Here is a 27857-nt window from a genome sequence, read left to right as displayed (position 1 = left end):
TCTTTCTCCCACCTGTCATTTAATTCTTCAGCATAGATTTTATTCTGATGAATTAATTATAAATAAGAGCAGAAGAGACCACCCAAAGGCGGTACGTCCTTCGGCTCGCCACCCCTAGCAATCACAGCGCGTGCACTATGGTTGTTAGGGTTACTCCCTATCAGGAGCTGCTAGTGCTGGCTAGGGAATATAGTAACAGAGTGAACACTACAGCATTAGGAATACAAACCTATATTTCTGAAACCGTTATGACCTCCTAGCAGTTTAGTTACAACCCCCAGCCCCCATGCTAAGTGAATAGGTACTTTTACTTACTTTATCTACACTGCCGCAGTGTTCTCTATGTGGCTACCCTGCCTCTATGGCTGAGATCGCCAAGCATTGGAAGGCTAGTGCGCATGCAGTGGAAATCGCTCTACTGTGCCAATCAAATGCTGCTCTAGGAGACGCCATTGATTGACAAACCGTTTGGACTAGGTTCTCACAGGGAAGCACTTCTAGTGGCTATCAGTTAGACAGCCACTCGAGGTGTGTTTAATTCTGTAATGGAAACAATGACGTTTCTACAAAAATGTTTTACTGTGCAGGGTTAAAATTAAAGGGACACTGCACTCACACCACTTCATTGAGATTAAGTGGTCTGGGTGCCTTTAGTGTTCCTCTAATAAAGGGTCACTACAGGCTGCAGCTAAGCTCAGTTGATATAACTGCATTATTTGATAAGCAGCAAGCAAGGGCATATTACTTCAGTTACTGTAACACGTTTGAAATGTTATTGTACAGCCTTTGCAAATACATAACCGGGTAGTTTCGCTGGCGTTCTTGAAATGGTTAATGAAGAGATATTAAAGGTGAACTCTTGCTTCTCTGTAATTTATATTATATAACATATTGAAAAGCACTAACTTTTTTTTTTTTTTATGACATGCTCTGGGTGTTTTAAGTCATATTAAACATTTAGCAAATGCCATGGTTATCCAGATCAGACAAGGCAAAAAACCAGGGCAAACATTGCAAAAGAAGAGGAGAAATAGACACATGTTTTCATTTCTCCCCTCGCCTCATGCTCTCTCTATGCTGACTGTCAGGTGCGAAGGACAGCGCTTATAACAATGATTGACGTGGAGCTAAGATGAAGGCGCTCATTCGCAGGAATGAAGAAGTGTGAATTTCTGCATTTAATTTACATATTTGTTAAATATAGATTAAAATCCTGGGAAGCTCGATCAGTTTATGATGGCTTTAAATTGATCTCTGTCTCCTTAACACTCTTTTTCCGTGCAAGCTGTAAGTTAATGGTCCTGTGCCTTGTTACACCATTAATTAGAAACATAGAATGTGACGGCAGAAAAGAACCATTCGGCCCATCTAGTCTGCCCAATTTTCTAAATACTTTCATCAGCCCCTCTCCTTATGTTAAGTCTAGGATAGCCTTATGCCTATCCCGCGCATGCTTAAACTCCCTCACTGTGTTAACCTCCCTCACTTCAGCTGGAAGGCTATTCCATGCATCCACTACCCTCTCAGTAAAGTAATACTTCCTGGTATTATTTTTAAACCTTTGCCCCTCTGATTTAAGACTATGTCCTCTTGTTGTGGTAGTTTTTCTTCTTTTAAATATAGTCTCCTCCTTTACTGTGTTGATTCCCTTTATGTATTTAAATGTTTCTATCATATCCCCCCTGTCTCGTCTTTCCTCCAAGCTATACATGTTAAGATCCTTTAACCTTTCCTGGTAAGTTTTATCCTGCAATCCATGAACCAGTTTAGTAGCCCTTCTCTGAACTCTCTCTAAAGTATCAATATCCTTCTGAAGATACGGTCTCCAGTACTGCGTACAATACTCCAAGTGATCCAGTCCTGGCTGCTTGACTGACAGCTGTGGGATGCTGGCTTAGAGCTGCTACAATTCTCAGCCAATCACAATAGTGTAAAGTTGTGATGGTACTTAGAATGGCCCTTCTAACACGTTGCTTTACCCTAGTGCCACCTGGTGCATGTTTATTTGTTTTTTTTAGGAGCCCTGTATGATTTACTAAGTTAGTCTGCCTTCTTTTCTTAACAATTTCGAACCACTCATTTAAAAAAAAATAATAATTTTTTACTTTTGTCTCTCTCTGGGAAGTTGAAATTACTGCTTTAATATGTTAGTGTTGAAAACTTTGTTTATGGTTTATTATATTTATTTGTTTTCTTTTCTTTTCTTTTTAGATTTGTGGGTACCTTTGTAAAGCTTTGCGAACAGTGAGGATTTTCTCGCTAATCACAGGTAAGGCAACGTGTGTGATTACGCATTTATGTGTGCGGTTCTTTGACCTACATGCCTTTTTAGGAATATTCATTATATTAATATGGAACCTGTTGTATAATTTTTCATGGGTGGAGAGTACAGTCTAATGCTCAGCGAAGAAGCAGCCTTTAGAATGTCCGGTGTTCTATTGGTATAGCAGCGATTTTATAAGACATACCATAGGTGCTAGGAAGCCATACTTTTCTACATCCTGTAAAGAGACACTAAAGTTCAGTGTAGTCCACTATTTTCCACGTGTGATGCCTAACTATTTTAAAGCTGCGTCCTGTGATGGTGGAAAATAACTCCCAGCCTCCTTTTTTCAGGAAGAGCGTCATAGGGTTTGTAGGCCGGTGTAATCTTGTCTTCTATTTAGCAGAAGAAAGGCAACCTGGCACAGACAAAATTATACCCTCAATACACCTGACATTTATAGTTTCTACAATAACCTTTTGGATTTACACCAATTATGCAAATTTACTTAAAAAGCATGCAAATGAGATTAGGATCAAACCTTGCTAACTTAGCTTTTAAGGCATGATTCGCCTTGCGTGTTGTTTACCTGCAGTTATTTTTATACATTATACTTTGCAGAGAAAATACTCGTTCACTGCTAGTGCACTGATGTGTGACCTGGTGAGGTTCCCGCTAAGATGGTGTGTTAGTTTTGCAGTTTTTGATCGGATGGTGTTTAGTTCGTAGCGTGTCGGTGTGAATTGTGTGTGTTGGACAATAGCTAAACATAAAAAAACACCAGAGTAATGAAAAGTAGTTCTAATTTGTATTAAGAGAGACAAACAAACATCTCATACAATTTACGGTGATGGGCATGTTGAGTTTTATATTCTAAATGTGAATTTTAATAGCTGGGTCACAGTGTGGAATAAAAGGAGAGAGCTGAGAATCACAGAGTTCCATAAAGGATTCAACTTATTCTCCATCATTAAAAACCCGTTCTAGTGATACACTATAATCCTATCTAATTATGCGATCAGGAATTTAACCAATTGGAAGATCATTAAAATCCCATAAATGTTTCATTTTGCTTAATACGCTTGGTGTTCTGGAAGTGATCAAATAAAAACAAGTCGCATGTGGTCTTGTGATGAAGAATCCAAATCAAGAGTTTTATAGTCTATGCCGTCTAAATATTACAGAACGATACTGACTGCTTAATACGACGTTCAGTATGTAACCTGACCTGCCCAAAAATGTAAATTATTATGGAAGAAATATTTTATATTTATGTAGCATTTAGAAAGGACCTATTAGCTTTTTAGGTAATCAATAAGATTAATTTATATAGTCTCTATATAGCATTTGGAAGAAATAAATAAATACATATAATAATCTGTTGAAGAAGCCCAAAATGAAGACACAATATTTGCTTTTATGAATGTATTCTATAATAGTATCATCCTTTTAGATACCAGTTGTTGCATACATTCAAACTGTCTTAAATTGTGACCCCCGTCCAGCAACCCTTTGTTGGTTCTCTAAAGCTGGAGTCCAAGGACACAAGACACAAGTCTACAGAAATGCACTGTGTGTCATTAACACGTTGTCCAAAGCAAATGCACTTATTTCTACTCATTGAAGCACTGTTCTCTTGAAAGCTGACTTTGTGTGTGTGTGTGTATGTGTGTACACCTCAATGTGTGTACCTCAATGTATCACCAGCAATCCACCCCTCTCCAACCTTAGACATCATAACTTCTTTAGAAGCCCACATATCTTGCTCATGCTTATCTTTTCTCTCATGGGGTCCTTCTGTTTATGTGTTAGCATATAACAGACCTTATAGCAGTATGTTTAGAAATTAAATTTATTGGGAAAAAAAAAATAGAATAGCTAGTATGTGTGGAAATGTGCATATTAATTTACATTGTTGTCTTTGAAAGCTGCCTTTGATAATTTCCAAGCAAACCAATTCTAGCACTAATTCTAGAAAGCGCTTAATTGGAGATTGGGTGTCCAGATATTTTATACATTATGTATGTTTTGTGTCTCTATCAAAGTGTCAATGGGGCTTTTGCTGTTGGACACAATAGAGCCATAAAACAGACGTGCTGAGTATTAAGTGTGTCCGTCCCTCAGGGGAGGAGGAAGAGGTCTTGAAACGCTGATGTCCTAGTAAGGGCTGATAATAGATGACTAAACGGTTGGCTGAATTAGGTTTTGTCTGGTTTACTTGTGATTGAAATACAATAATTGAAAGAACAGTTAAAGGGTTACGTTCCTCTGATAGCGATAGAAATATGACTGAGATTGACTGCTGACATTCCTAAAGGATTCGTGCACATGTGCTAAATGTTCAAATTGGCCAAATGCACGTTATGTGTGTAGCTCCTAATAACTTGGTTTGACATTTTTTTGGATTTGTATCAAATTCTTTTTTTCTGGATCTGTGTGGATGGAGCAACAGATGCCAACTTTAAAAATAGTTTTATGAACGAATTAAACTAATTTTAGTTGAAGATGGAGAATCCAAACATCTAATTTGTAAACATTCTTGGTGAAATGACTACAGATAAACTGCCGGGACACTCTTAGCATCAACTTTCCATTTTCCTTCCTTGAGGTGCAAAGTTTAAACAAAGCCCCTGTTTTCTTTAGCTGAAATATTGGATGACCTACATGATGTTTGTGAAATGGGTGTAAAATTAGAGGGTCTTGCTGTCCCCTGGGTGGCTCCCACTTGTCCAGCTCTCCTGAACTTCTTATCTCTCCCACCTGGACCGTCATGCTGGTATTAATAAAGGCCATTCCTGTTGACCAGTTTGGTCTCCAAGGTCCTGCTGCAGTCAGGATCACCTGAGTTCCATGAGTTGCAATGCAGTGTCTACAATATATCTGCCACTGCCAAGAAACTGGTCCGGGTGGCATCCATTCCCTGCGGTTGAACGCGGTTGGCGAGACCGTGTCGTTTTTAAGCAGTCAAGTGGTATTGAGGTGAGGGGTGTCTATCTCCCCTATTTAAAGCCCTTTCACTCCTCCCGCATTGCTCACATGTCCTGTGCTTTCAATGCAAGTGCTAGAACCTGTTCTTGCTACTTTGTCTATCTGGTATTTGACCCTTTATCCTGCCTTTCGCTCAAAAACCTTTGCTGCCTGGACGGACGGATTCTGTTGAACCTGACCACATCTATCCTTGTCTGTACTTTGCTTTGCTGAAATTGCCATTGTCAATTACTGCATTCCGAGTTCCTTGTATTGAAACCCTGACAGTAATCCTGGTGATACCTTGGATTATTAGGATGACGTTATATCAATAGTATTTGCTCTGTGAAACCCACAAAACGCAGTTTTTAAAAAAACAAAACAAGTTTTTTTGCAATATTGGTGCTGCAGTTTCGCTAGATGTTAAATCACTATATACATCTTTCAGTTTGTCTCAAACAGTGAATTATTGAATGGAAAATGAGTTCATTAATAAAGACCAGGGGAATTGTAGCCATAAGTCGACCCGATTCCCACTTACCGTATATACTCGAGTATAAGCCGAGTTTTTCAGCCCATTTTTTGGGCTGAAAAACCCCAACTCGGCTTATACTCGAGTCAAGGTCTGTATTATGGCAATTTACATTGCCATAATACAGACTGGGGGGAGAGGGGGGCTGGCAGAGCTGTAACTTACCTCTCCTGCAGCTCCTGTCAGCTCTCTCCTCCTCTGCGCCGTCCGGTCAGCACCTCGGTCAGCTCCCAGTGTAAGTCTCTCGCGAGACTTACAGTGTAAGCTGACAGAAGAGCAGAACGGACGGCGCAGAGGAGGAAAGAGCTGACAGGAGCTGCAGAACAGGTAAGTTACAGCTCTGCCAGCCCCCCTCTCCCCCCCACTGAACTTCCACTGGACCACCAGGGAAGGAGAGCCCCCCTCCCTGCCATATATCAAGCAGGGAGGGGGGACGAAAAAAAAAATATATAAATAAAATAAGAAGAAATAATAAAAAAATAATAATAATAATAAAAAAAATTAATAATAACAAAAAAAGGGGTATAAGGACCACTATGGGAGGGGGGGGGGGTATAAGGACCACTATGGGAGGGTGGGGGTGGGTTAAGGACCACTATGGGAGGGGGGGGTATAAGGACCGCTATGGGAGGGTGGGGGTGGGTTAAGGACCACTATGGGAGGGAGGGGGGGGATAAGGACCACTATGGGAGGGAGGGGGGGATAAGGACCACTATGGGAGGGAGGGGGGGATAAGGACCACTATGGGAGGGAGGGGGGTATAAGGACCACTATGGGAGGGTGGGGGTGGGATAAGGACCACTATGGGAGGGTGGGGGTGGGATAAGGACCACTATGGGAGGGAGGGGGGGTATAAGGACCACTATGGGAGGGAGGGGGGGTATATGGACCACTATGAGAGGGAGGGGGTGGGATAAGGACCACTATGGGAGGGGAGGGGGAAGTAAGGACCACTAGGGGAGGGGAGGGTAAGGACCACTAGGGGAGGGGAGGGGAGGGTAAGGACCACTAGGGGAGGGGTGAGTCAGGACCACTGGGGGGGGGGGTGAAGGAACACAGGGGTGGGGAGGTAAGGACCACTGAGGGAGGAGGAGGGGAAGTCAGGACATATGGGGGGGGGAGGGGGCGGCAAAAATTTTTTTGCCTACGGCGGCAAATATCCTTGCACCGGCCCTGCACACACTGCATTCACACACTGCATTCATACACACACACACTGCATTCATGCACACACACACTGCACTCATGCACACACACACTGCACTCATACACACACACTGCACTCATACACACACGCTGCACTCATACACACACACATACGCACACACTGCATTCATTATACACACACTGTAAATAAATATTCAATTAATATATTTTTTTTAGGATCTAATTTTATTTAGAAATTTACCAGTAGCTGCTGCATTTCCCACCCTAGTCTTATACTCGAGTCAATAAGTTTTCCCAGTTTTTTGGGATAAAATTAGGGGCCTCGGCTTATATTCGGGTCGGCTTATACTCGAGTATATACGGTACCCTATAATGATAGCCCGAACCTAAACCCAACAACTAATTTTACTGCCGCAGCAGTTTTTATGTACATAGAATATTCGGTTGTCGTTTTAAAATTCACAGTTTTACTGCTGATCAGCTGAAGTGATCTTTAACCCCATAAGGACCAAACTTCTGGAATAAAAGGGAATCATGACATGCCACACACGTCATGTGTCCTTAAGGGGTTAAACTAATTTCACTGTCTCATTAAGCTCTATTTGTTCAGCACATTCTGTCCTGTACGCTCGACTTGTCTTGTTGCAATTACTTGTTTGTTAGCCCAGCTATTGTACAGCGCTGCGGACTTTGTTGGCGTTTTGTACATAAATAATAATAATAATTTGAACATAGTATGGACCCATACATCTCAATGCAGCTTCAATGATTTTAGTAGTTAATTTAAAGCGGCACTGTCATGCCGAACTTACCTTTTCTCAATCTCTTCCTCTTCTCCCCCTCTCTCGGGATCTGTTATTATTTTCTTCCTGTCTTCTTTAGTTTTCTTTAAAATCATAAGACAAAGTAGGGACTCTCTGTCTTATGGAGGATTCCTCCGCTTGACCAGCTCTGACCAGCGGAGGAGCAAAGTGTGCTTCATTTCCGCTGGTCAGAGCAATTTTCCCATGATCCCTAGCTTTCCTCCCAGATCCCACAATGCTTCCTGTCAGTATTGCCGAACGTCCTGTCACTTAGACAGAACGCCGGCAAAACTGCCGAATTGCATCTTAACAGAATGAGCACTGTTTCTCCATTGGTGTTAGGATGCAATTCGGTACTTTGTTCGGATTGGAATTTCATTCTAATGAATGAAACTCCGATCCTATTCATTAATGTGGCTGCATCTTGCAGCCGCTTAGTAGATAACTCCCTAATTCCCACGGTATCAGGGAGCTATCTACTAAAAGGCTGAAAGACCTAAACTGGTCTTTCAGCCAACTTTACTAACACTAAGTAAAAATTACTTGGTATTAGTAAATAATATGCCCCTACTCGCTATACCTGTGGCTGCTCACTGTAAAAAAAAAAAAACGACGGGTGGGGGCCCTAAAGTAAAATAAGGGAGGGAGACCTATTGTCCCCCCCCCGGCCCCCACCCCTGAGCGGTGGGTGGGGGCCATAAAGATAATGAGGGGGGGACCTACTGTCCTCCCCCGGCCCCCACCCCTGGGCAGCGGGTGGGGGCCATAATAGTAGTGGGGGGGAGGAACTACTGTCCTCCCCCCCCGGCCCCCACCCCTGGGCGGCGGGTGGGGGCCATCATAGTAATAAGGGGGGGGACCTACTGCCCCCCCCGGCCCCCACCCCTGGGCGGCGGGTGGGGGCCATCATGGTAATAAGGGGGGGGACCTACTGCCTCCCCCCGGCCCCCACCCCTGGGCGGCGGGTACCATAATGGTAATAAGGGGGGGGGACCTACTGTCCTCCCCCCCCCGGCCCCCACCCCTGGGCGGCGGGTGGGGGCCATCATTAGCCTTTATAAGCCTTGCCCCGCCCTGCGGAGCTCAGTCTGCGCGGAGCCCTCCATGGGTGAAGATGGATTATTTTTTTGCGCTCGGTTTTTTCTTTTTCGTCGTTTTTTTTTGCGCTCGGGTTTTTTATTTTATTTTTAGTTCGACGGGTATGATGGTTTTTTATTTGCCCTTTTTTGGGGCTGAAAATGAAGATTTTAGAAAAAAGAAGACGTCGAATGGTAAGTTTAATTTTACTTTACAGGTTAGCAATTTTATTCCCCCCTCACTATTTTTTAGGGTGAGGGGGTAGGTAGGGGCATTTTTATTTGGGTTGGGGGTGGGTGACTAGGGGCTTGGGGACCCCTAGTCACCTTAATGGGGGGGAATTTACTTAGTGCTCCCACAGTAGGTCCCCCCCATTATCATTATGGCCCCCACCCGCCGCCCAGGGGTGGGGGCCGGGGGGGGGGGGAGGACAGTAGGTTCCCCCCCCTTATTACTATTATGGCCCCGACCCACCGCCCAGGGGTGGGGGCAGGGGGGGAGGACACTATGGCCCCCCCCCTTTACCATTATGGCCCCCACCCGTCGCCCAGGGGTGGGAGCCGGGGGGGAGGACAGTAGGTCCCCCCCCCTCATTCCCATTATGGCCTTCACCCACTGCCCAGGGGTGGGGGCCTGGGGGGGAGGACAGTAGGTTCCCCCCCCCCTCATTCCCATTATGGCCCCAACCCGCCGCCCAGGGGTGGGGGCCGGCGGGTGAGGACAGTAGGTTCCCCCCACCCTTATTACCCTTTTTTTTTTTACAGTGAGCAGCCACAGGCTGCTCACTGTTTAGTGGACATGCCCCTACTCGCAGTATAGCGAGTAGGGGCATTGGGGAGATTTGAATCTCCCTTATGCTATTATGGGGGTCATATTGACCACCATAGAGTGAGGGGAGGACCTGGGGGGCTAATGAAGTGGTGGGGAGCACAGCTCCCTGCCGCTTCTGTCTTTACATATTGCAAGGAGGGAGCTGCACGCCGGTAGCTCCCTCCTTGTAATAAACTGAACAAACAAACGAACACTGATACTCAGTGTTAGTTTGTTCGTCTGATTTTTCTATTCATTTATTAGTCTGTCTGATGAATGAATGAATAGATGAAATTCCCGTTCGCATGTCCAGGTGTTTCACTGGGCATGTGCGGGAATCTTACAGTCTGTGTAGTGTGGGTAGATGACGTGTCCCACAGGGACTTCACCTACCCACACAAAGATGGCGGCGCCCTGAATAAAGATCGGGGCAGAAGATAAAGAATAAAAAATAGGTAATGTGGGGGGCTTAGGGGCATTTGGGGGTGACTAGGGGGTCGATTGGATGTAGTGGAGGCGGGAGGGGGGTTAAAAAAAAAAAACGGGATTCGGCATGACAGTGCCGCTTTAAGCTATGCTGACAGAATTCTATTGACGGTTCACTGTATTGAATGAGTGTAAATGTTACAATTTACTAAAAACAAATTCACATGCAATAAATCCCAAAGTTTTTCCTGGGCAGCTGTGTGTAATCCATATAAAATGTCAGAAACTCCCAGCTAATTGAAGTATGTTCTATATTTATATACCACTATGTAATTAAGCAGCTTGTCGTTACAATGGGAGTCTTCACAGTTGAAGTCTTCTGTTTGTATATTATTTGTATATGTTACTTGCCATTTTGGGATGTTTGTGAAGATATTTTCTTTTTCGGGTCATCTGTATCTGAGCGAGGCATTTAATTTATTTGCCTTTGGATATGTAGATATATGGCAGAACATAGTATATATTATATAACATTCGAAATCTAGACTGATTCTCTATAATTTGTTTTCCTGGCAAGAAAAGGCTTGCATAATGTAAACTTCGTTTCACTAAATTTCAATTCTTTTGCCTTTTTTTTTTTTTTTAAAGGAGACTAGTGAATTGGTTACACTTGGTTAAAACAGGAAACAAATAAAATATACAATTGGTTAAAACAGGAAACAAATTAAGTATACAACTTTAAGCCATTTAAACGTTAAAATATGCAGCCGGTTTTTCTTTAACCCTTGTCAGAACTTTTTGTGACAGTTTGTATTTGCACTTTTACTCTTTCAGGACTTTTGATTTTCTTTAACCTTTTTTTAAAGCCATTGAGGCCTGTTATTCACACTGCTTAACAACAAGCACAGTGCGTAAAGGTGACATTGTATAATGCTTTGTATACATGACCTGTCCTGACCACGTGACTCCATATTTGACGAAAAACATCTGCTCTTCAACACTGCTCTCTTCAGGAAGTATACTTGCGAATGGCTTCCTGTATTGTTGAGTTGCTTTGTTTGAATTTTTTTTGTGTGTTTATAAATATATGTACCCCTCCTACTGCCCTTCCCCCCAGTAAATTATAAGGCTCTATTATTTGTTGGAACCAAAATGCTGCAGTCCATCTCCCTTGTCAAATGTTAATTTAGTGTTTTGTGGTGGGAAGTTCCAGCTAAAATCTAAAGCACAACTGCGAACTGACACTGACTTAATTGCAGCGTAAAGACTCCTCATTATCCGTTGACAAGTACCAATGAGTCCCTGACTTCCTTGATAGCAGAGGAATCTGTGCATGATAATGACCGTCAACGCGTTTGACAGGGTGATAACGAGATTACAGGGTTGCCTTTCTCTTTATAAAATTGGGCTGTACATTTGTTACAGAGGCAAGTCGAGTTATAACGTGGGGTTATAATGTTAATGTATATATTATTATTTTTTTTATACAGCCCTTATTTCTTCTGAGACATTATTACATTTTTTAATCCCCACGGCAGCTGTCTGTGATTAAACCTTCTGTTACCAAGCTGACGTCTGTACAGATTTAAAGGCGTCTACAGTCAGTGGTAGAGGAAAATTGAGTTTGTATGAGCTTTCCATTCGAACACTGCAAAGCAATGTCTGTCTGTGGAATTTGTGGCGTCTGTAGTTCTGTAATTGAGGCTAGAATGGCAAAGGATGATGGGAGTTATAAGGCAAGCCTTTGCGCCTATATTACTGGACAAGTTATTACTTTGGTTAATATTTCTTGCGTTGTGTTCACCCCAGTGTTTTTTTTCGTTAATGTTTCTTTATGTACAGTCTCTCTTCCATCTACCTAGTTATTTACTAGACTTGGCTAACATCCGGCGACCCACTAATTACTCCTCCTGTGACACGGGTCCTGATATCTTGCTAGGTTGCAATGATCAGGACCCAGTCCACTTCTAAAGGGTCAATATGTTACTTTCACACGGATCGAACAATTTGGAATCTTTTGATATAGAATGCATTCTGCTTGTTTATCAATTATCATTGCTTATCATTTAGCCAGTCTCCTTCCAAATGAAGGAGATTAAAGGAGTCTAGACAGGATTGATGAAGCCAGGCATGTTGGCATCTGTTAATGTCCTTTGGCTATAACTTTTAAAAAGCCATAAATAAAAAACAAAAAAGATTGGTTCAATAGGTTCCCTGTGTTTCACATTGAAGTTGAACTATAATTCCTTAATGACAGAACTCTAGTACTATACAAACACACACACCGCCTTAAGAAACTTCCATGATGGCAATGCCATGAATGAGAACACGAAATGTGTGGGAATGAGGCGAGATTTTCTTTGTAACAGTCATACAATGCTTTAACGTTTGTAGCACGTTCCCCAACCTTTTTTAATCTTTGTATTTCCCAAATTAGCCACACAGCAGAGCACAGGCTGTAGGTCCCAAACAATACTTCTCTGTGTGCAAGAAAAGTCAATAAAACAAGTATTGATCCAACATTACCTGCAGTTTTTTTGTTTTTTATTTTTCTCCCCAAACTGAAGATGCTTTGTCCCTTTTTTTCCGAACATGGGTTTTGTTAGTAAGCTTTGCTATGCATTGTGTAGGATTGTTCCTCTATAAAGCTTTGAACGTCCATTTTTCTTGACTTTGTGTTGAAGAATAATTGTTTGTCACGAGAGAGAAGTGGAGGCCTATAGAATGGCTGTGGGATGTATATCGCACTCTACATATAAACCAGATGTTTGGCTGCCCTCCAAACTATAAGTCATTTTTGGAAGTATAACAAATTGAAACACATTAACCGGAGAAATTCCATGAATATTTTTCCCCTCTGTGTTTCATGGTTTCCTGAAATGTTCATTATTCATAAACTTTCATTGACTAGAGTCCTACGGACAGAATGGCCAAGGTAGAGGTAATTTTAATGAGAATGTTGAAAAGCTTTCGTCAGTCAAAGTTAACGCGCCTGTACATACAGAGCCTACGTTCTTCTAGTAATACTTTATTGGTAATATATATGTATTTTTAATTTAAACTTCATGTTCACGGGCACTTAAAACCAGAACAAAATCTCCTAAACATTTGTCTTGCTTCTAAATGAAAACCACAATTAAATAGAACTGTCACCTGCGGGATTTTAACCGATTTCAAGTTACCTATACATAGTGAACGTTATAGAAACTAATTTAAAGGCCAGGGAATTTAACTTGCTTTTAATTTAAGTCTGAAATTGAATTTTTAAGCCTGAAAGAGCCATCAGGAGTCTGGTCCTGAGCTACAATTTTCTAATTTTTCTTCGACTTCTTAGCTTAAATGTAAAAACTGCAGCAACTTTACATAAAAAAGTTCCAACTTACAAATCCGTTTTTAAAGTGGCTATGTAACACCAAACCTGCATTCCAACAATTGGTTATTCATGTTTTCCAGTCTCCAAATCCATTCTTATTTTCTTTTCTTTTTTTTTCTTTAAAATATATAAGGAAAAGTAGGAACTGCTTTCTTCTATGAATTTTTTGTCTATTTGACAAAAGGCAAAGATTGAGTAAAGATCCATTTACCGGTACTTTGTAAAGTGGTAATTTCGCAGCATACTTACCTGCCCGTTGCGTCCCTAGGCCCAAATCTCGCAATTATCTTACGGCGAGCGCAGTGCATGCCAAGTACAATTGGAAGCACGGGTGGGGGGGGAGGGAGGGAGTCAGAAGAAGGCAGAGACAAGATGCCACTGCCAGGTTAAAGAAGACTGCACTAAATAAGTAAAAAAAAAAAACAGTGCCTTAATCAATGGTAATCTAAAAGGAAAAAAAAACAGCAGACCAATGCAAAATTAACTTGGAGGACACTTAGAGTTGGTTGGTCGGCCGTAAAAAAACAAACAAAAAAAACCACAAGCCCGTGGCAGAGCCGGTTTATTTAACTACGGTTCACAGCTTGGCGAGTAAAGCCCATTGTTTAGCTTTTACATTAACCAGGCAAAGTTTGGCTGGCAGCGATAGTCTGCAAGAACTCGGCAGAACTGCTCGCAGAGAGCTGCAACAGTAATCCACAGTGATTATGGTGCCCCTCTAAGTTATGTATTTCCTGTTGAGTAGTGATGTCGCGAACATAAAATTTTCGGTTCGCTAACGGCGAACGCGAACTTCCGCAAATGTTCGCGAACAGGCGAACCGCCATAGACTTCAATAGGCAGGCGAATTGTAAAACCCACATGGACTCTTTCTGGCCACAATAGTGATGGAAAAGTTGTTTCAAGGGGACTAACACCTGGACTTTTGCTTGACGGAGGGGGATCCATGGCAAAACTCCCATGGAAAATTACACAGTTGATGCAGAGTCTGGTTTTAATCCATAAAGGGCATAAATCATTCTCATGCTGTGTAAAATGAGAAAGAGAACTCTGATTGGTGGGCTTGGAATCTAACCAATCAGAGTGTTCTGTGTCATTTTACACAGCGTGGGAAAGTTCTTTGGAATTTTCCCATGCTGTGTAAAATGACACACAGCACTGTGATTGGATGGCTTGAAAACCATCCAATCACAGTGCTCTGTGTCATTTTACACAGCATGGGAAAATTCCAAAGAACTTTCCCACGCTGTGTAAAATGACAAAGAGCACTCTGATTGGCTTAAACCCACCAATCGGAGTGTTCTTAGCCTAATTGCAGGGCGGGGCAAGGCTTTATAAGCCTTCCCCCACCCTGCGTAGCTCAGTCTGGGTGAAGATGGATTATTTTTTGCGCTCGGGTTTTTTCTTTTTCGTCTTTTTTTTTGTTTTGCGCTTGGGTTTTTTATTTTATTTTAAGTTCGTCGGGTATGATGGCTTTTTATTTGGCCTTTTTGGGGGCTGAAAAATGAAGATTTTAGAAAAAAGAAGTCAAATGGTAAGTTTAATTTTTTTTTTTTACAGGTTAGTTATTTTATTCCCCCCTCACTATTTTTAGGGTGAGGGGGGTAGGTAGGGGATAGCTTGATTTCAGGGGGGGGGGGGGTTGACTAGAGGCTTGGGACCCCTAGTCACCTTGATTGTGGGGGGGGATTTTCATTTAGGGCCCCCACCCCTGAGCTCAGGGGTGGGGGCTGGGGGGAAGACAGTAGGTCCCCCCCTCTCTTTATTTAGGGCCCCCACCCACCGCTCAGGGGTGGGGGCCTGGGGGAAGGACGGTAGGTCCCCCCCACCATTCTTATCTAGGGCCCCCACCCACCGCTCAGGGGTGGGGGCCGGGGGGAGGACAGTAGGTCCCCCCTATCTTTATTTAGGGCCCCCACCCACTGCTCAGGGGTGGGGGTCGGGGTGGGAGGATAAACACAGGTTACTGGCTATGGGAGAATAATGTATAATAAACACAGGTTACAGGCTATGGGAGGATAATGTATAATAAACACAGGTTACAGGCTATGGGAGGATAATGTATAATAAACACAGGTTACTGCTATGGGGGATAATGTATAATAAACACAGGTTACTGGCTATCGGGGATAATGTATAATAAACACAGGTTACTGGCTATGGAGGATAATGTATAATAAACACAAACACACAAAAAAAAAAATAAAAAAAAAAATGAATGCAGCTTCAGAATTAATCTAAATTGTATGCTGTCTAGGAGGTGGGAGGGTCTGGGAGGGAGGGTCTGCTGCTGATTGGCTGGAATGTGTCTGCTGACTGGGAGGTACAGGGTCAAAGTTTACTCAATGAATACGAATAGGGGGCGGACCGAACATCGCATATGTTCGCCATCCGTGACGAACATGCTATGTTCGCCAGGTACTATTCGCCAGCGAACCGTTCGGGAGATCACTACTGTTGAGATATTATCTGGTCAAAAAGCAAATATAGGAGAGAAAATGTACACTGATACATTTAAACTGGAACCGTAATTTTTTTTTTTTTTTTTTATGGTTTTTGCAGTGGTATTCTGTTGCAATATGCTTCAAACCATTTTGCACACTCCAGGCCCTTTATCAAACATTACTCGGTTGCTAAGCTCTGCTGATATATTGTATATATAACTTTACTGAGCCACGTGACCTAACGAGGAGGCACTCCAACTTTAGATCTAACTGACGCAGAGGAAACATTCAATGTGCATTCTTTTTATTCCCATTTTTTGACGTTCTCTTCTCGACAGTTTTAGTTTTTTATGACCCAGATTTTTCCTTTGCAAGAGTGTGACTTTTTTTTTTTATATATTTATTAGCACTCTAGTTTTTTTACATTTCACAGGAAACTTCTTTGCACATATGCAAGAATAAGAAGGTGTCAGACTTTTCCTTGACACGTTTTATTACGTTACTATTCTGTTTATATTTAACAAGCCATCTGGTTATTGTAATAGATATACATAATTAGTGTATGTACTTATATGGATGCACACATTTTAAATTAGCTTAGATTTTGTTTTTTTTAAAACAGTCTAGTGTAGCTATCTGAAGTTTTTTGGGTTTTCTTTTTTTTTTTTTTATATAAACACTGTGGCATAAGTAACCTGAGTCATTCTTCATGACATGCAATTTGGAACCAGGTCTAACACGTGTTCTGGATGTCATATGGGGTTTAATCGGCCCAGGGCCCAGTTTTTAACAGCAAATGGAATTACAGGTCTTGTTTCCAGGACTCTAAAGAAAGCTGTACTTTGGGTCTCTTCCCATAAAGGTATGTTCTAGACCCAGACTACACAGAGAATTCTACTGGACACCTCTATTGTTTTTTACGCTCTAGAACTGGAGAGTCTTACTAAATGGCTGACATAATGTTATGGTCCTGGTTCAAATAATATTTATATGACAAATAAGAGTAGGCGTTTGGTCAGCGCAGCACTACCAGTGGAGATATCTAAAATCAAAAAACATCAAGAATCAGATTTTTTTCAGATAACCACTGTCACCACAAAAAACAAGTATGAAATTAGGGTTGACTCATCCTGACGATGCAGCATTCAATGTGTTTTGCCTTAAAGGGTCATTCCACTGATAAAGTAAATAAACAATTATCTCTGTTTAGTAGATCTATAGCCATGAAAACACGCATGCATTTATTTAATTGTGCATTTTTCATTTGGGTATATCTGAATACAGCTTGCAAGAGCTGTAGATCTCTTGTCTGCAGCCTTTGCAAGTCATCCCCTTCTAACCCCGCCCAGACTTTCTGAGACTGTCCAATCACAGACTTCCCAATGCAGCTCAATGAGAAGCCTTTGCAAGGCAGGTGCTCTGGGCAATTGCTGCCTCTTGTTAAACAAACCAGGAACTAACAGGACCTGTTGTCTGACTGCCAGGGGGGTGTAACAAAGTAAATTTATAAAAGTTCCAATTTCTGTTTAAATCTGCACTATAAAATGGGGAAAAAAATAGGTTATGTTATTCGTATTGAGGTTATGTTATTCGGGTGTCTGGAGTGTCCCTTTAAAGATGTCTGAACATCACAGGAAATGTTATTCTTCTGGGGTGTAAAGGTTACCCATCAGTGGTTTGGGCATACATATTGCCGTGGTGAAGGGTTTGCCATTTCTCTCCTAAAAAGTATCCCATAGAATTTCAGGTGATTTTGCTTTACATGCATATTTGTGTTCCTTGATGCAAAAATACCCATTGTGGTGTTTTAATGACCCCCCAAGTCACAGAAATGTTGAATACAGAAATCGTTTTTGGTATTATGGAGACGGATTATAAGCCTGGAGCGTTACAAAGCTGACATCTGGCACATGGAATTTAGTGCAAAGAGATGTAAATTTGGTGCAATTAAACAAAGACTAAATCGATGGAAAAAAAAACTCCTTAATGGTCGTCTAAATGTGGCTTTGAAATGGTATTTGTCTGAACATGAATTGACCAGGGAAAGTGATAGGAGAAGAATTCTGCAAGCAGTGGCGCATGTATTCTAAACAAACAATAAACTTAGGGCAATTATCCTTTGCTAATTGCTGTTTTAATTTTAATAATTGTCACTCAGCTGAGCATTATAAAAATGGTGCTGCAGTGGCACTAGGATGCTTTATTTGTTATTGAATGAACTGAAGAATTTTGTATGTAAATAAGTCATTCTTAAAGGGACACCTCTAGCACCAAAACCACTATAGCTTATTGTGGTTGTCATGGTGCATGGAGACTGTGCATGCATTCTCTTTGGTGGTGTTTTTTTTGGGGGGGGGGGGGGGTTCTTTCAAAAACTGAGGCTTTATTATGCCCGACACACTAATAAAGCGTTCATTTCATAGTGGGATTAATCATAAGGCAACTGCTTAGGGTCCTGGATCCATGAAGATACTTGGTCAAGCTTGGATCCACTCACCATCTCTATACAAAGAGCAGTGGAAGTCCTTAAACGTATCTGCCTGAGGTTGTGGTGGTTTTAATTATTCTCTGGTTTGTTAGAAGGCTTATTTTATAATTAGAAATTTTACAAGCCAGAGTGGGGTATATAGGTTTTAAATACACATTAGTGCATCATTTCCCTAAAATGGTTAATGTGTGAATGAGAAGAGTGCAGGTGGACTTGCATTCTATAAACTTGAAGTGTTACAAAATAACCTCATTTATTCCAAGCACCATAACCACTTCAGCCCAATTTAGAGGTTATGATGTGGGAAGTACCCTGAATAAATTGTCCCATTTTAGAAACTGTTTGCCTTCTACCTGAGTTCCAGGTGAGCTCCGAGGCTCATTGGTGGGTTGGTGATGTGCTTCTGACGTCTGCAGAGCTCGGGAAGCCAATGTTGTCACCATTATAGTTCCAGTCTGGCTGCTGACATCCCAGTGACGCCGCTGAAGTTGTAGTTTTACCTTCGGCAGCATAGGGGTCAAACTGCGGCAGTTTCAAAATAATATAATGCACATATAGACTCCTTGACCGCTTCAAATCACTAAAGTTATTTTGAGCATTTGGTCCATGTGGCGAAAGTGACCTCGCCACTGTTTTTTGGAGGGGCCTGTTTGCTTGTCTCCTACCCTGTGACTATGGACCCTGCAATATATCTTGCCCAATACACTTTAAAAGGCTCTATTCATGTAGCCCTAATTCCCTGGAACTGTTTTGGACATGAAGCCATGCTTGCGGCCGGTTAAAAAGAGACTTCCATGAAACTTTTGAACCTCTGCTCTGATCTGGGTGATTTTGGGATATGTTGCTCACCCAGATAAGGGCTATCCGGGGGATATGTTATGTTTTGGGGTACTTTCTGAACTTTGTGAAAATGTGTTTTTTTTCTGCCTGGAGATAATTGAGTTACTTACAGGACTTTACTCAATTATCTCCCAAGCAGAAGGGGAGGGATTGTGTGCTGTACATGGGCGTTTCACAGACTGTATGTTTGTTCTGATTGGTTTGTGTCCTTTGTGTTCCTGTGCCCCATCAGGTCCAGGGGGTGTTCCTATGGCCTGGAGAATTGTATAAAAAACAACCTGAACCATTAAAGATCAGATCATCTTGCACCTTCATGAGGTTTCGTCTCATGTTTGGGGGTTTGGAGAACTACACTCTGGGGGATTGCTATAATCACTATACTCCCCTGAGTATAATCACTAAGGTCTTGTAAGAGCTTGTTCCTGCTATGCTCTCTGGACTAAGAGAGGTCTACCCACTGGAAGCTGGATCCTGGTCCAGGGTGGGTAGGAGACAGCGAGATCCCAACCAAGCTGCGGCGGATCATGGGGTTTGCAGTAGTTATGGTGTTCCAGCACAGTGCTTTTGGTACTAGTTAGTACTAGGAAGCAACGATTGACGGAGGTACCCGGTCGGGGTGCCAAGCGGTCCGTCACAGCACAATGTATCAAGCATTCGGTAGCATATAGAGGGGCTACAATCCCATTTATGTCCGTTCGGCAGCTTTCTTGTAGTCCGGATGTTGGCAACCAGATTCCCTCAGATAGTCCGTGATGAGTTTTAATTTACAGACTTTGATTCTTACGGAATGGTAGTGAGTAACCATGAATGTGTTACCTGAATGATCTTTTTATTAACAACGGTATCCGTAAATGTGTCTAACCAAATGTTTTCGTTAACTTTTCAGGTTCCATTTATTCTATGAATTTCTGGCGCTGAATACTTCACAGGGTAAGTGTTGGGGATTTTTTTCTCCTCTGCCCTCCATTGGTTTTTATATAAATTTGAAAGGGCTGCAATGTAAATGTTTAAGAAGCCATGCCTTCTTCAACCATAAACCCTGTAAATCAGGTATAACTGTTTGAATTAAATCTCAGGGCTATTTTGCTCAAAAAAAAAAAAATTCTAATTGTTATAGTTTAACAGTTTGTTTTTTTTCTTTAGAAATAACCGATGCATAGAATTTTTACTAATCTAGGCAAAATCTTCACTTCAAAATCAGTGAAATACCTGACATGACATGATATTTGCATAATCCCTGGCTTTTAAGGGGTTAACCCAATGTCAAGGAGTCTGTGGTGGGGTGGTCGACTCCGGCACACTGTTTCCGAGTTGTGCTGCTGATTCAACAACGGTATTGGCAGGCTAGTCCGAAAATATGTTAATGGCTTTATTATCCATAACAAAAGAGATAAATGTGGCCAATTGAAAAGATAATTGCACAAATCAGGGTAAAATAACCAAGCTAAAACCGAACTGAAGAACTTTTCCAAGCTGGATATTTAGGCCTACGTTTTCGAGATTTTTAGACAGAGAGTTTGGTGGGAAAACACCAAATATTTTAAACAAAAACAATTTGTATACTAGAAAAAGTTAATGAAATTAGACATCTATTTCACTGTAAAAACAAAAACGTTCTCTGTGCTTCAAATGCAAGTGGAATATTAAATTCTATCCCGTGGATTTTTTTAATTTATTTTTTTATTTGGAATTTATTGCTATGATTCCTCTTTCGCTCCTTGTACTGAGCCGGTCTAATCAATCTGGAAGAAGGGTTGTAGCAGTTTTAGAGAAGGAATTTGCTATAAGTGAACCGTGTAAAATCCCAACTTGTCAAGTCGAATGACAGCATTTAATGTCATTGTATGTAGTTAATATGTGAAAGGATTGGATACCATGACCTTTCCTCTGCACCAAGTTTGTATTTCTGCAAGATTTCATTGGATAAAAAACAAGGGTTATGGGGAAACAAAGTGCATTCAGTTTAAATATTTATAGTTTACGAATCTTAGTCACTAAGCAGTGATGTATGGTGAATTGGCAGTTCAATTGCAACATTTTGACCAAAACATTCTTCGCGTGGGAGAGAAAAAGGGGGGTGGGGGGGTGTAGATCAACTCATACCGTAACTCAGTGACTATGACCTGATGTCCATAAAGTCCAGCCTTCCTCACATCTTTTTGCTTTTGATTCAAAAGAAGGCAAAAAAAACTCAGTTTGAAGCACTTCCGATTTTGCAACAAACTAGGAAAAAAATTCCCTCTTGACCCCAGCAAGGCAGTCAGATTTATCCTTGGATCAAGAAGCTATTACCCTACCACTAGTCATCTAAATGAAATTGGCTTGGTGCCAGGAGGCCCCTGGGCGCTTGGTGCCAGGAGGCCCCTGGGCGATTGTATTTAAAATCCTAAAGTGTTTCAACAATTAGTGGAAATATTATGGACATATTTCACATCATTGAAATGTTAATCCAAAACATTCCGCACACGCAGGAAACATTGTAACATGGTCCCATACAGAGCAATCTCGTTCCTTCTGTCCCAGAGCCGACTTTAATTATACCTGTGGAACAAACATAAAATACCACTAAAAGCCCATGCATGCCAAAATACATAAAGGGGTGATGTTTATTACAAATAATGCACTTCATACTATACACCATTAGCAAACTACCACACTGTTTGTACACACCAGGAGTTAGTAACCGTCCACTGACTCGTTTTGTCTGCTCCCTGGAACATTTAATCAATGTAAATATGACGAGATACACATTTATTGATGGAATATAAACGTGTTATCTTGTGACAATTCATCCATGGCAATCACACGCCGTCTAAATTAAATCATTCTCAAATAGAAAACATATTGGAAATATTGTAAATCGTGACCTTTTGCTCTGAGGTGCACTGTAAAAGCACACAGATTTTTTTTTTTTTTGGATGGGCATACTTATATTGTAAATAATACTACACCAAGGTATTTAAGCCTTTCTTCATCTGTTCACAATTGCCTACTCACAGATACTACACAATACTTTGGTTGGGTTACAAGTACAAAGGAATCACTTTTTTGTCCCCTTCAATCGCTTTTTTTTCTTTACAGAAGGGGTTAAATCGTTCTTAAACGGTTTAAGCTAATAGGTTGCCTCCAGCGTTATTGTGCCCAGAGTGTTCTTTTAAAGATCATTGGTCACCAGCCAAAGCACAAACGAACAAATGCTTGCCTTGCCTGGCTCAGATCCTACCTACAGTCTCACCCCTGCAATGCCAACAGGCATCCCAACTGTCAGCATCCACAAATTAACACCAGCTCCATTAAGTGACCCAAGTTGTGCTTTGCAGAACGATGCAATGAACGCAGAGATACTGTGTGTGTCTTAACACTTTAAGACTGTGGGGAAAAAATATCCCTTCATAGCTTCCTATGAGAAATGTTATGTTGGGCAATCGATGGAAAGTACCACATGGAAATCTAACAAACTGTACGTCTTGATTTTCACTGGCTGCTGTTTAATAACGGTCAATTCTTCCAACTTCCTATTCTATATATAGTCATATAACAGGGCGCTATATGAGGTCTATGTTCAAAATTATGGAAAAAAAATAAAATAAACCACCTTAACCCCTTAAGGACACATGACATGTGTGACATGTCATGATTCCCTTTTAATCCAGAAGTTTGGTCCTTAAGGGGTTAAAGATCATGAGTTTAGTCTATTTAAGACAATGATATGCCTGACTGAGAATTGGATTAATGGCGTGTGAGTGTGTGGCTATGTACTACACTGTCCACAGGTCTTAGGCCACCCTAAATTCTTCTAGGAGTGTCACTCCAAGCTGTTGTTGACCAACGGCCCCATACATTTCTAAAAGGCAAGAGCCATCTGGGTGGGTTGGGGTTGGGGTGGTGGGTGTATTCTACACCCCTGGATTGAGAAATTCCACATTTGAACAGGGCAGAAGGGGAACCATTACGTTTTATTTATATTTAAAATGCAGGGTTAAATCTAGAAGGCATTTCTGTTTTGTCATGGAGCTTGATTTTACTATAATGGGATTAAGGAAAATGTTTCCTAGAACAGCTGGCATTTTTACACTTCTTCAAGCCTGATTCAGCTTGACGGTAAACGTGTACAGAAATATCCTGCTCCAAGACCTTAAAGGGACACTCCAAGCACGATAACCACTTCAGTCCGATGATGTGGAGATGGTGCTAGGAGCTTCCTGGTATCCCCCATCCTACTCCCGCCACCATTACTCCCTGCCTTTCCCGGCAACCATAGAGTTAACGGAAGCTTCTTGCAGGAGCTGTAGAGAGACAATGGCCAGAACTTGACAGACCCCAGATTGGAAGTCTCAAACCATTAAGAAATGTGCGTGCTGCAGTGGTTACGGTGCTTGGAGTGTTCCTTTAAATAATGCAAGCTTTAAAACTGTGTCTCAAGCAGCGGTTCTATCATGGTGCAAGCAGTAGTGCAATCCTGGTGCCAGCGGCCGTGCAATCCTGCCATTTTCACTTTCTATCTGACTGCTGACTTTCCAAGTTCCTAAAACATTAAAGAAAGCACGATATTGGATGCTATTTCTATTTATAGTGTAATGGAACACACAAAATGCTGGAAGCAGTCCGCACGTTTACTTTATCATTTTATCCTTTAAATTCTTCACTCCTCAGCATAACAATCATTCCTGGTTGGACATTGCGGCTGAATGTTTTCATAGCTCTGGCTTGAGGCCTGAATGATTCAGAATGGGTTCTTCACATGGCTTGGAAAATTGAATTGTTTTAAAGGGTACACAATACTCTTATGTTACTCCTTCAAGGTCGATTTGTTATTTAAAAAAAAAAAAAAAGAAAAGAAATCAGTTGTGTGTCTGCTATTTTTTTTAGATCTGTGTTGTTTGGATTTATTTATTTTTTTTGTACTTTTGAAATAACTTTTGTTTCCATATTTTATTTCTGAAAAGCACCCCTTCGGAGGAAGGAGCTAATGTGGCCAATATTTTTAAATGGAGATGAGATGGGTAAGGGGATAACTGAATATTGAGAAAAGCCCCCAGACTATATCAAACTGACCCTCAATGGTTTGATATGAAACTGGGGGGTGGAGACAGGAGCTGTAGTGGTTTTATTGCTTAGAGTGCACAAAAAAATGGTAGTGCCCCTTTAAAAGGTACAAACAAAGATGGCGGCTCTCTGTAGCCCTAGTTGGGTAATTTTCTAAATGGAAACATGCTTTCATCTATCAAAAAGAGTGACAGGCAAAAGTAATTAAGCTGCATCTATTTTTGTAGCATAATTACATTTTGATAGATAGAACAAAGAGTTTGCGACTGGTAAGCATATTTGCATATCCAGGAATTCAATTGTATTATTGTCTCATTTATGAGAAGTTGGAAATGGTTGTACTTTTAGACTTTTGTGTATGGATTTGTTTCTGTATTGAGTACAATATTAATTAGTGTAACGTAAACACATAGTGACATTTGCTGGATGAGATAAATGTACGCCACCAGGGATAAAATGCAGAGTCATTTCATTCAGCCGGCAGGTGGAAAAACTTTCAAATTGGTCTTAGTATGTACACAACTCAGACTACGGTCCAATTTCCTCTTTTTAAATGTTATATTGAGTTTACGATAAATTCCCCAAATTTGCAATCTGGCAATCATGGTGCAAAGTGGAGTAATTCTCACAAAGATTCCAGTGGTTTCATTAGGTAAACCAGCCCCCAGTTCTAACCTTCCAAGTAAGGAACGTGTTGGCAGGTAATGCAAAAGTGTCCTGCCCTCATTATTCGAGTGGCTGCGGTCTGCGGATATTGGATCTGTAGAACCGGAGTCTTCTGCTCCCTGTTTTGAATAACCATTTTTGGTGAGTGCCCTGCTCTCCCATTGACATCATTGACTTTTTACCAAATTCAGAGACAAAGAATCAGCACCCAGAGACTCATTGCATCTTAAAAGATCACTGTAGATACTAAAGCGTTTACGTATTCACATAGTGGTTATGGTGCCGGTTGGTTACATTTGCCTTCTCTCAGTTCTTTCTTAAACGGTTTTCAAGGGATTCTATAAAAATTGTTGGTCCCTGAGGCACACATGGCAATTAACGAGGCAGACGCTTCTTTTCTACATAAGCAATACCCGTATAATCCATATATGGATGGCATTGATGGGCTGAAAGCATCAGCTGACCTGCTCAGCCAATGAGTGGCATTAATATATGAACGAGATATGAAATAATATTCCTTATGTGGAAGCAGAACGTCTCCATTAACGGTTCAGGCAAGCTTGGGATGAGTTGAGAGTGCAGAGTGCATTAACTACTCCATTAACAATGGTTTGATCAAGAAGTGGGGAACAACCTTAGGAGTACCATAGACACTGCATGACATAGTGGTTATGGTACCTAAATTGCTCACCTAACCAATACAGTCTTGTGCAGTGGATACTGTGTGCAGAATGTCCCTTTGATTTAATGTTATTGTGGATAGCAGATTATTACCATTTTACGAATAACTCATCCACATCACTGAAACTCCTTGTTTACGGTCTAGTGCTTTGCTGTATTCCCCGGCGACCAACTAATGGTGCGGTAGCATACATACGCCTTGTTATTGGCCATTCCTCTTTCCCAAGCATTGCAGGATGTACTGCTTCGCAGCTTGCATTCTCTGGAGGAAACTAATGGGTCACCACTGACATAACAGCCATGAGTCTAAAAATGACTTTCCTGATGCGACAAGTGAATGTGCGACACTTGGGAATGGCCGGCATTTTTATTTCTCCGTGTGTATCAATCCGTTTCTAAAAATGATTTTTTAAGTGCTGAGACGTTCCATTACCACCAGCAGATGTGTTACTGTACACAAGTTTTTCATTAAAGGAATGCTTCGATTAAAATGTAAAAGCGCCGTTTCCCAATTCTGCAATTGAGAATAAGATCTCGTTTGCTGCTTAACAAAGAGGCTTATGGTTCTAAACAATACATGTTCTATACAATAAGCTGAATATTACTGTTTTAGTTTGGGCAGTCCCCTATAAGTCATAATTTGGCTTCCTTTCTTACCCCATTGTGTAATATAACAGGTAGCGTGTATACCAGGGGTGGTAAAAAAGTAGATCCCCCAATTGGCATCATGCTTTGCGTTTTAAACTTTGGCAAAGCATCATGGGAGTTGTAGTTATCCAATATCTAGTGTTGTCCAACCGTGACAAGTACAATTTATCTGGGGGATACACAGTCCTTATTTGCATAATTCCCATGGCATTGTGGGAGAGTTGTGGAAATGCACTCTGCTGGGTCCAGGGCACGTTTATTACTGAAATTAACCCAACGATATCCAGATGTGCTAAAGCAGGATTTTTTTTTTTTTTTTTCATATATAATCTTTATTATGCCAACATCAGGAATAAGCATACAGTACAATCAGTTTTGGTTACACTGGTTTTACACGATATGGCAATGCGGACATTACGGTCATACGTTTGGTACAGGTTATATAACAGGAAACGGTTACTGCACACGCAGTCCAACAAAAATTTGACAGCTATCTGCTCTTGAGCTGGTTCGGCTTCTTGCCGAGGCTCGGACTTTGTGCAATTGGTGATGCGTTGGCCATTTTTTTTTGGGGGGGGGAACAGGAACAGAAGAAGGGGGAGGGGGAGAAGAGGGATTAACTTGGAGTGGAGACTTGGAGTCCCTAGCCTTACTACTCAATGCATGCACATGCTAGGTATCCCACCTTAACAATTTATAAAGGGAAAATGTATCTTAAATAATTAGAGGTTTGTTTTTTGTTTTGTTTTTTTACCACCAGTTTAAGAAAACTTAATATAAATCACTCTGTATTGTGGTTGAGAAATGAAAGGGTCAGTTGCATGCCTTACTCATGCCTTTGTTTAGTTTCTTATATGCTCCCAGTAGATTTGGAGCTTAGGAAATATGTGAAAGTGCTTCCTGCATTCTGCTCCAGCTTGCAGAGTGAAACTGCTCTGATTCAGTCAGCTTTGTGAGCCCAGCGAATTCTCCACCCAAAACTTGTTGTGACACATCTGGTTCCCATTGTGGAGGTTGGTATTCTAAAACAGCCAACCCACTTTTCTCTGTCTCCCTCCTTGTCTCTCTGTCTCTCGAGTTACTCCTGACAACTTTTCCCAGAAAGCAAGCAGGGCTAAGGCTGCAGTGTGAAAGCATTCTATTCTAATTTATTATTTTGGTGGAATCCTGATTGTGTTTCTCTGCTGTTCTGGTTACGTTCTATTCTGTAGCTCTCCCAGCTGAGATTTATCCAGGTGGTTTCATGGATAGAAACACAGGGGGTACGTATATGTTGTAGATGCAATATTCTTGACTGGATCATAGCTTTGATGAGCAAGACTTGGAATTCTCACAGATTTCCCAACTGGGAACTATGTTTTCTCTCTGGTGTCTGTTAACTCCTAGTTGATTTTCTCCTCCTCGTTTTGTGCCTGGGGCTTTGTGCAGAGTAGGTTTTTTTTTTCTGGTTTATTGATTTATTTTTTTATCTTGCTTTTAGATTAATGACGGAAATTCGTTGACAAACAAAACAAAAACACGTTTTCAGATTCTTGTGAAATGCTGCTAATAATTAAATATTGTGTGTGCTTCGTTAGCCTGCTGTGCGGAGCCTGTCATGTTTCGAAGTCAGAACAGACGTGGTGG

The 27857-nt window shown here is 41.3% G+C and overlaps 1 protein-coding gene across 2 annotated transcripts in view; it reads left to right on the top strand.

Annotated features, from left to right (window-relative positions):
- PLXNB2 (plexin B2) overlaps window positions 1-27857 on the top strand; it is a 201527-nt gene that overhangs the window by 54692 nt on the left and 118978 nt on the right. The window contains exons 2-3 of one of the 2 annotated variants that reach the window (XM_063446803.1): window positions 2212-2269; window positions 20077-20120. The gene's annotated coding sequence lies outside the window, so the exon portion shown is untranslated. Of the gene's footprint in view, window positions 1-2211; window positions 2270-20076; window positions 20121-27316; window positions 27494-27857 lie in introns of those variants that run through there. The other variant, XM_063446804.1, reaches the window with a different exon arrangement.

The sequence above is a fragment of the Pelobates fuscus genome, chromosome 3 (assembly GCF_036172605.1).
Source record: "Pelobates fuscus isolate aPelFus1 chromosome 3, aPelFus1.pri, whole genome shotgun sequence".
NCBI lineage: Eukaryota > Metazoa > Chordata > Amphibia > Anura > Pelobatidae > Pelobates > Pelobates fuscus.
Note: the sequence above shows the minus strand (reverse complement) of the source record. Positions and strands in the feature narration are given on the sequence as shown.